This window comes from Bacillus rossius, chromosome 15 (genome assembly GCF_032445375.1).
Source record: "Bacillus rossius redtenbacheri isolate Brsri chromosome 15, Brsri_v3, whole genome shotgun sequence".
Lineage (NCBI taxonomy): Eukaryota > Metazoa > Arthropoda > Insecta > Phasmatodea > Bacillidae > Bacillus > Bacillus rossius.
Genome location: NC_086342.1, coordinates 33,954,109 through 33,962,416, shown reverse-complemented (window position 1 = coordinate 33,962,416; position 8,308 = coordinate 33,954,109).

The following is an 8,308-nucleotide window of genomic DNA, read 5'->3' as shown; positions in this document are numbered from 1 at the left end:
TTCATACTCAAAGATCTGAGGGATTATGGCTACACACTTTAAAAACTTGTTTTACTTGTATTTGTATAAAATAAAAAAAGTTATATTTAGGGTTTTAAAAGTAATTGATTTTGTTTCACGAAAACTGGTTTCTAACTAAAATTGAGCTCTCGCGAAAGCATGATCTATGTGTGCATTTAGTGTTCATTGAGTGTTTGGTGTGTTCATTGCATGTACTGTGTGTGTGCGCGCTGTATGTCCATTGCTTCTACTGTGTTTGTATTCATTGCGTGTTATTGTGTGTGTACTGTGTGTTCATTGCGTTTTCAGTGTGTATGAACTGTGTGTACATTGCGTGTCCTGGTGACCTGTGTGTCCATTGAGTAACAGGCGATTTGCCTAACGGCGATTTGCCTAAAGTCATTTCGCCTAAAGGCGATTTGCCTAACGGAGTTTTGCCTAACGGCGATTTGCCTAACCGCGATTTGCCAAACGGCGTTTTCCCTAACGGAGTTCTGCCTGACGGCGATTTGCCTAACGGCGATTTGCCTAACGGCGATTTGCCTAACGGCGTTATGCCTAACGGCGTTTTGCCTAACTCCAATTTGCCTAATGGCGTTTTGCCTAACGGCGATTTGCATAACGGCGTTTTGCCTAAAATGTTACTATGACAAAACCTCGTTTTGGCTAACGGCGAATTGCCTAACGCCATTTTGCTAATGGCGATTTGCCTAACAGCGTTTTGCCTAACCTAACCTAACCTAACCTAGCCTAACCTAACCTAACCTAACCTAACCTAACCTAACCTAAGCTAACCTAAGCTAACCTAACCTAACCTTACCTAACCTAACGGCGTTTTTCCTATCAGCGGTTTGCCTAACGGCGATTTGCCTAACGGCGATTTGCCTAACGGCGATTTGCCTAACGGCGATTTGCCTAACGGCGTTTTGCCTAACTCCTATTTGGCCAACGGCGTTTTGCCTAACGGCAATTTTCCTAACGACGTTTTGCCTAACGGCGTTTTGCCTAAATGGCGTTTTGCCTAAAATTAGGCAAACCGCCTTTAGACAAAACGACACAAGCCCTGTCCGTTACATGTTCTGTGTGTGTACTGTGTGTTCATTGTGTGAAAACGATTGTTCATTGTGGCTGTACTGTGTTCATCGCTTGTCCAGTGCGTGTACTGTGTATCCTTCGTAAATCCTGTTCGTGTGTACTGTGTGTCCATTGTGTGAATTGTGTGTTCTTTTCTTTTCTTGATGTGTGTCGTTTCGTTAAATGTGCGTAGTTAAATCTGTAGTAGCTCTAAATATTTTACTTGTTCAAAACCTCCTGGGCTTGATAAAATATTTTTAAGGGATCCTTGGTCCTTTAGTATGCGTAATTCATGTTCCGTTGGTCTAATTTCTTGTAATTGATTTTATCGATTCTTTAGGTCTGACAGTTTGGAGACTTTGTCTTGATTGCTTGAAACATGTTATATCTATTTGTTATCGACGAAGATGGCCTTGTGGTTCGGGGACGTCTGGTCTATACGCCGGACATTCTACATGAGCTGGCCTCGTGGTCCGAAGACTTTTGGTCTATATGTATAGCATTGTATATGCTATGGTTGGAAGTTATTACATGCATTTAAAAATAAGACTTCAATGATAGTTAGTGTGTCAACATATTTAATTCGTTGGACAGGTATCTTGTATAGAGTCGTTTATCGTAGAGTAAGTGATTAAAAAATGCCACGAAATATAACAGGAAAAATAATAAAAAATTTATTTTTAGCTCTAGTTACTCTTATCGAACCATGAACGGGAATCGATCAAGTCACTAATTATTTTAATGATTATTTATTTGATAATTGTTTGAATTTTTCCTGAAATTTTAGGTTAATTATCTCGAATTTCCAAGATCGCGGCCAATATGTTATCATCAGCTTGCTTGAGGCTGGAAGATGAGGAATTCAAGCCTCTTTTAGGATTTTTCACCATTTTTAATTGAATAAATATTTTTTTTTACCAAGAATTAATATATATATTTTTTTGGATGGTGGAAGGATCGAACCGAGCACTGTATTCGGTCGAAAAAAAATCATTACTTAAACAGGTGAATTTTTTTTATTATTTTGGATTTTTCTCGAAATTTATAGATTAATAAATACAGATTTCAAACATGGCGGCCAAGAAGGTTGACAAGATGGCAGATGCCCTGCACAGAAAAAATACTGCACTCTAGCGGGTAAAAATCAAACTAACATGGCGGGAGCACACTTTAGCAGACGAAAACTAAATGGCGGACATGTGCTGCCGTAATATGTACATTGGTATTAGTGGTGAGAGGTCAGTCTGCCGGTGGCAGGAAGGATCTGTCGCTATTTTTATTTTTGCCCTCATCGGGTTTGAACCAAATGTAATAGCATTTTTTAAGATACAATTTTATTAATTACATGTGTTATTAAATGAAATTTTTCCGATTTTTTGGATGAAAAATTTCCATTTTTCAATAAGGCGGACGTGACATGAATGAATAATGGTGGATATTTTTGATTAAAAACTAATTAATTGACTTTTGTTATAATATTTTTTTATTTTCCCATAATTTTACAACAATAATTACGTATTTTAAAGTTGGTGGCCGTAACGAAAAGTGTAATGGTGACGTCATAATTAAAAATGGTGGCTGTTACATCCTAATGGAGTTGAGGTCAGTACCTCGGCGGCTTAGTTCTGCTTTTCTATGGGGAATTTATGCTTTTTAGGGGAATTTTCGAGCTGTTGATATTTTTGAGGACTAAAACGGAATAGATTTAGCTACAAAAACTAAGAAATACTTGTCAACACATTTACATGATTTGCGTTCATGCTCAAGTTGACATATTACCTATGTGGAATTTAAGTTTCCAGAAACTTTTAAATAAATACTTATTAAACTTATAAAGCCCTTTATAAACAATCAACGATAGTTGTATTATGAATTTATTTGGAATAATGAACAAATAAATTAAATTTTGGAAGGAATATAAAAATTGGGATTTCTTCCTCTTTATGTTGGCAACGTTGCGCGCGATTGAGGAACATGTGCTTTAGGAGCGCGAGGAAGTGCGCATATATCGCTCTCCGGCACGACCTTGCACGACCTTTGAACGGGTTGGTGGGTGCGGGAGGATTGTAAAAGGTGGAGGGGGGGGGGTGTGGTAAGAAGGAGGGGCAGTTATTTCACAACGGTTCTCTCCATTACAATTTACAATTTAAAACTACGATCACAATTTAAAATGCGCGTCACTTTCGCTGGAGGAGCGCCACGACTCCGCCCGAATACCGTCGCTACGCCGCACGCCGCGTTTGTTTGGTTAAACAAGATGGCGGCCCGCGAGGCCAAGTTACAAGGTGGCGCTGATGGTTTCGAAATAACGAGGGATGGCAGTCGCAGTCGGAAGAGTTTTGATACGGGGAGTGGTTGGGGGGAGGGGGGCATACGTTAGCCCTGCCCATTGTCATTGTGCGCGGCTACAAACGTGACGCCCTCTGAATAATTCCGCTCGCGACGAAGCGTGTCGCTTAGAGACGCCATTTGCGACGCAGATTTGTTCCCCCCCCCCCCCCTTTCCCTTCCTGAGCTGCTGGGGACAGAATTCGCAAACGATCCGCACCCACCTCGCGAACAAAGACGCGGCGTGCTCTGCGTGAAAATAAATGCCTTAAAAAAAAATCTGAGCGAGTCTTTTCAGGAATCGCCAGTGTGTGTAACATCTAACCTCTGTAACGAGCAAATTCGTGGATTCTCATGTTGAAAACACACTTGTAACACGAAACTCGGACACAAAATTAAAAAATAATGCCCATTCGTTGTTAATATACGCCAAATTTCACTTTCCTAGACGCGAATAACACGTAGTTTCCGCACCCGCCGCTATAACCCGCTGCTGAAGCAGCTACGCCAACCTATTTGATTAGCAGAGCGAAATTTTAAACTATGTAATGAAAAAGCTCAGATAAAAGTGAAGAAGGGTTGAAAAAATACGAAACCTCTGCTTTGGACCTGATTTTCGATAAGGAATTTTATTAAAATACTGCTCATCTTGTAAAAAAATAGTTTAACAGTGAATACTATACAGTTTCCCTTTGTCTTTGTGAACTTTTGTTCGCTCCATCCGCCACAGATGGCAGCACTGTGGTTGTTACACATTTCCGTTCCTTGACTTCCGTCGCATTCACGAAATTACTCGTACCTAATGCCGTATTCCGAGAACTGAGATGTTACACATAAAAAAATAAATGTTTGGATCACCGATGGCGTCGTTGTAAAACACAAAACTCGCATGTAGAGAAACCGGTTTCAAACTCTGTGCCCGGACATCCTGATTTATATTTACTCCCCTCTCCTTTACATGGTTCCCTGAAATCTTGCCAGGAAAATACTATGATGGTTCCTTACCATAGTCTATGGTTAGAGACCTGAAAAATTCACGAGTTCATTTCGCGATAGACTGACATCCATAAAAGTATACCTTCGTACAGCTTCTGCGATTGGCCCATATTTTATCTGGGGAACTTCGCACTAATGGAATAACCTAAACCAAGAAAGTGCCGAATCATGGACAAATTGGTTGAGACGTCTCACGAATCAGCAGCCAATGAACAGGTGTCATTTCCTCGAGTTTGTTAAGTACTGTGGAGTCTATCCTAGAGGTCAATGAACCCGCGATTTTTTCCGGTCTCTATCCATGGTTAGAAGCAAGATTATATGGTGAATAGCGATAAAACCGCAGTAACACCTAAATGTGAGTCACTACACCTCAGACACCGAGAAGCAAGTTTAAAAACAATATGCAGCGACCAGCAGTGTGTAATAACTTTGTAGCATTGTCTATGTTTCGTGGTTGGCTGGGTTTATTTCAGGCGCATGTCTACTGTCAGTTCACCAATCACAGCCATCCCGTGAGGAAGCAAACGCGTCCTGAACGGCCCGTCCAATTAGGTCAATGATTCTCTTGCAAACGGTCGCCAGTTAAAAGCAAGCAATCGCTGTCGGGAGCATACCTTATCGCAGTTTGATGAGCTATCATATTTTTTGGCGAAAACTTCATGTCCCTAAAAATACTTTCAGGTTTTAAGGGGATTTATTTTTTAATAATGCTGGGATTAATATGTATATCTTGGGCCTTAATTAAAAATGTACGGTTTGAAGTTTAGAGTTTTATTATTTAATATAGTGGGAAATTATATTTAGCAAAATAGGAGATGGGTTAAAATATTATTTGAGCATGTGGCGAGTGCCGCACAATTTTTGCATCTTATTATTTAGTTTTAATTAAGTAAATTTACCGAAACTTGGGTTTTTATGAATTTTATTATTATTATTACTATTATTATTATTATTATTATTATTATTATTATTATTATAAGTGTCTTGGGTTTGCGTGATAAGTATTTTGGCGAAACTGTTGCGAGGTTCCTAAACCATATTCAAGACCTTTTTTAAGTGGGCAGCAAATTAGTAGGTGACATTTATCTAAGAACTATGTGAAGTACTAAGGAGACAATGAAACTGCGATTATTTCGTGAATTTATATCACTCCAGGCTATAAGGGGCAGGCCCATCTAATCCTCAAATTCTCAAATACCATCAAATCCTTAGTATTGGAAAGATTTAATATTTGAGGAAAACTATTAGAAGAAAAATATTAGAGGAACTAAAGTAATTTAAACAATTTAACACTGACAACCTCTGGAGTTTACTAGGTCAATTATTTTCTTCATACCTATCCTTTTATTATTATTCCCCACAATAGTGTTCTTTTAACATATAATTATATAAGTAAAATTATAATTTGTATTGGTTCTGGAAACTTAGTTTGTGAAACTTTAAAAGGGTTGAATGTTTCAAATCCATTGTTAATAATTATTATTTCTTAAATAATTTTTTATTTATTTTTTGACCCTTTATACATTGGTACATTGGGATTTGACCCATAAATTATATATGTATATATATATATATATATATATATATATATATAATCTGACGTATATGGTGTATGCGTTTGAAGTAATCTTTGCGAAGTAAACGTAACTCTACCAATGTCACTGCTGTTCTGCCAACACGGCTGCCTGTGAGAATAGTATTTTTTTTTTAATACGAATCGCATATCAAATAGAATGTTTAAAATATTCGCGTAGTAAAATGGATTGCTAATATGGTTTTCAGAGAATCTGTATTACACCTAGTTTATAAAATACAGGATTAAAGTAAAAAAAAAAACTTTTTAAGTTTGTAATGCTTGAATTAATTATATAATAATTATAAAATAACCATACATTATATTACTATCGTGTTAATTAAAGCAAACGGAATGCCATGTTTTGATATTTTTTAAGTAAACAACTTTATTCAAGCAAAAAATATACAGCACAAAAAAACATTTCGTCACAGCCTACAGGCGTGCGTAGATTTAGAAGTAGACTACCTATTTACTCTGGAAATATTCTGGAAACATCTATAATCATCTGGAATATTTTAAGAACTTAATGTACATAACATATTTATGTTCTCCAATATTACAAAATGATCGATAAAATATTTGCCTATTCCATGCAGCGAAAATGTGACGAATATTTTTTAATCAATGTATTTAATAGTTTACAACGCAGCATTGGATAGCTTAGAATGAATTTCATATTATATGCCAACTGAAGTAATTATTTATGTTTTGGACTTTTAAAAACTATTTTTCATACCTTGCACTAATAACGCGGTCGTATAAAAATTTTCTTTGCACCAAGGTTTAAGATAATATTAAAACGGTTTAAAATAAATTCAAACGAAATTGATACTAAGAAAGTTTAGAATATTTTTAAATTTCAACCCACGTATTTACGGTAAAAATTCGTTTCATCAAAAACAGTTTCAGCCAAAGTTTTAGATGAGGTTTACGATTCATACAATAAATTGTAACGGATATGATAGTACGTATGTATATCTATTTAAAAACAGTAATTATTATTTTTTACTTTCAAACCTTTTTATTTCCATCCCTTGCGGTAATGGTTGGGTAGACAGAAATTCTTTTAAGAATAGTTTTAGTTAATGTTTTTAGAAATTTAAACAAAAATAAGAATGGATTATATAGTGTAACAAATAGAGAAGTTTAATTTATTTTCTCATTCCAACCCAAAGTATTTTTTAACCCCTTGCAATAATGGTTTGTATTATCAAAAATTGTTTCAGACAAAAGTTTTAAATAAAAATTATGAGTTACAATTAATTTGTACAAATTTTATAGTCTGCCTACTTAAGGGAGTTATGAAATTTTTGTTATTGAAATCCTGTTTATTCCACCCCTTCAAGTCATGGTACGTCGTATAAAAAATTATTTCAGACAAAAATTGTAGACAATAATTCAAGTTTTTGTAATTAATTAAAACGAACTTGATAGTAATTGAATTATTATTAATTATGATTGAATTATTATTATTATTATTATTATTATGAATTTTTAAAAATTCTACCATTGTTTCTTTCAACGCCATGCACCAATTGCTTATCTTATAAAAAATTGTTTAGACAAAAGTTTTAGATAAAAATTAGAAGTTTTGTAAACAATTTGGACGGATTAATATTATGATTTTTTTTTTACTTATAACCCTTGATTTTTCACCCCTTTCAGTTACGGTTGGTCGAATGGAAAAAAAATATCAGCAGAAAGTTTTAAATATTTTTTATAAGCTTTACAAACAATTCGAACAGATTTAATGGTGTGCATATTAAGTGAGTTATGACTTTTTTAAAATTCAAATAGAGTTATTTTATACCCTTTGCAAAAAAGGTTGGCCATATAAAAAATATTTTCGGACGGCAGTTGTAAATTATATTTTTAGGTTTTACAATAAAAAGGATTAGATTTAATAAAAAAGTAAGTATTTAAGATATTTATTTTAATTTCCAACCCTTTTTTTTATTAAACCCCACGCAACAATGGTTTGTATTATCAAAAATAGTTTGAGATAAAGTTTTAGACTAAAATTATAAGATTTACAAACAAATAGAACTGTTTTGATAGTGTACCTACTAAGAGATTTAAGATTATTTTTAATTCTCCCCCTTATTTTTTCAACACATTGCAAGAATGGTTCGTTTAATCGAAAATTGTTTCAGAAAAAAGTTTTAGATTAAAAATTATAAGATAAATAAAAAATATTTTACGTATTCTATGTTGTTCCTATGAAGAGAGTTATGATTTTTTTTTGTCCTCCAACGCTAGTTTTTTTTAACCACTTGCAGTTATGGTTGGTCGTATCAAAAACATATTCAGACAAAAGATTTTGGTAAGACTCCT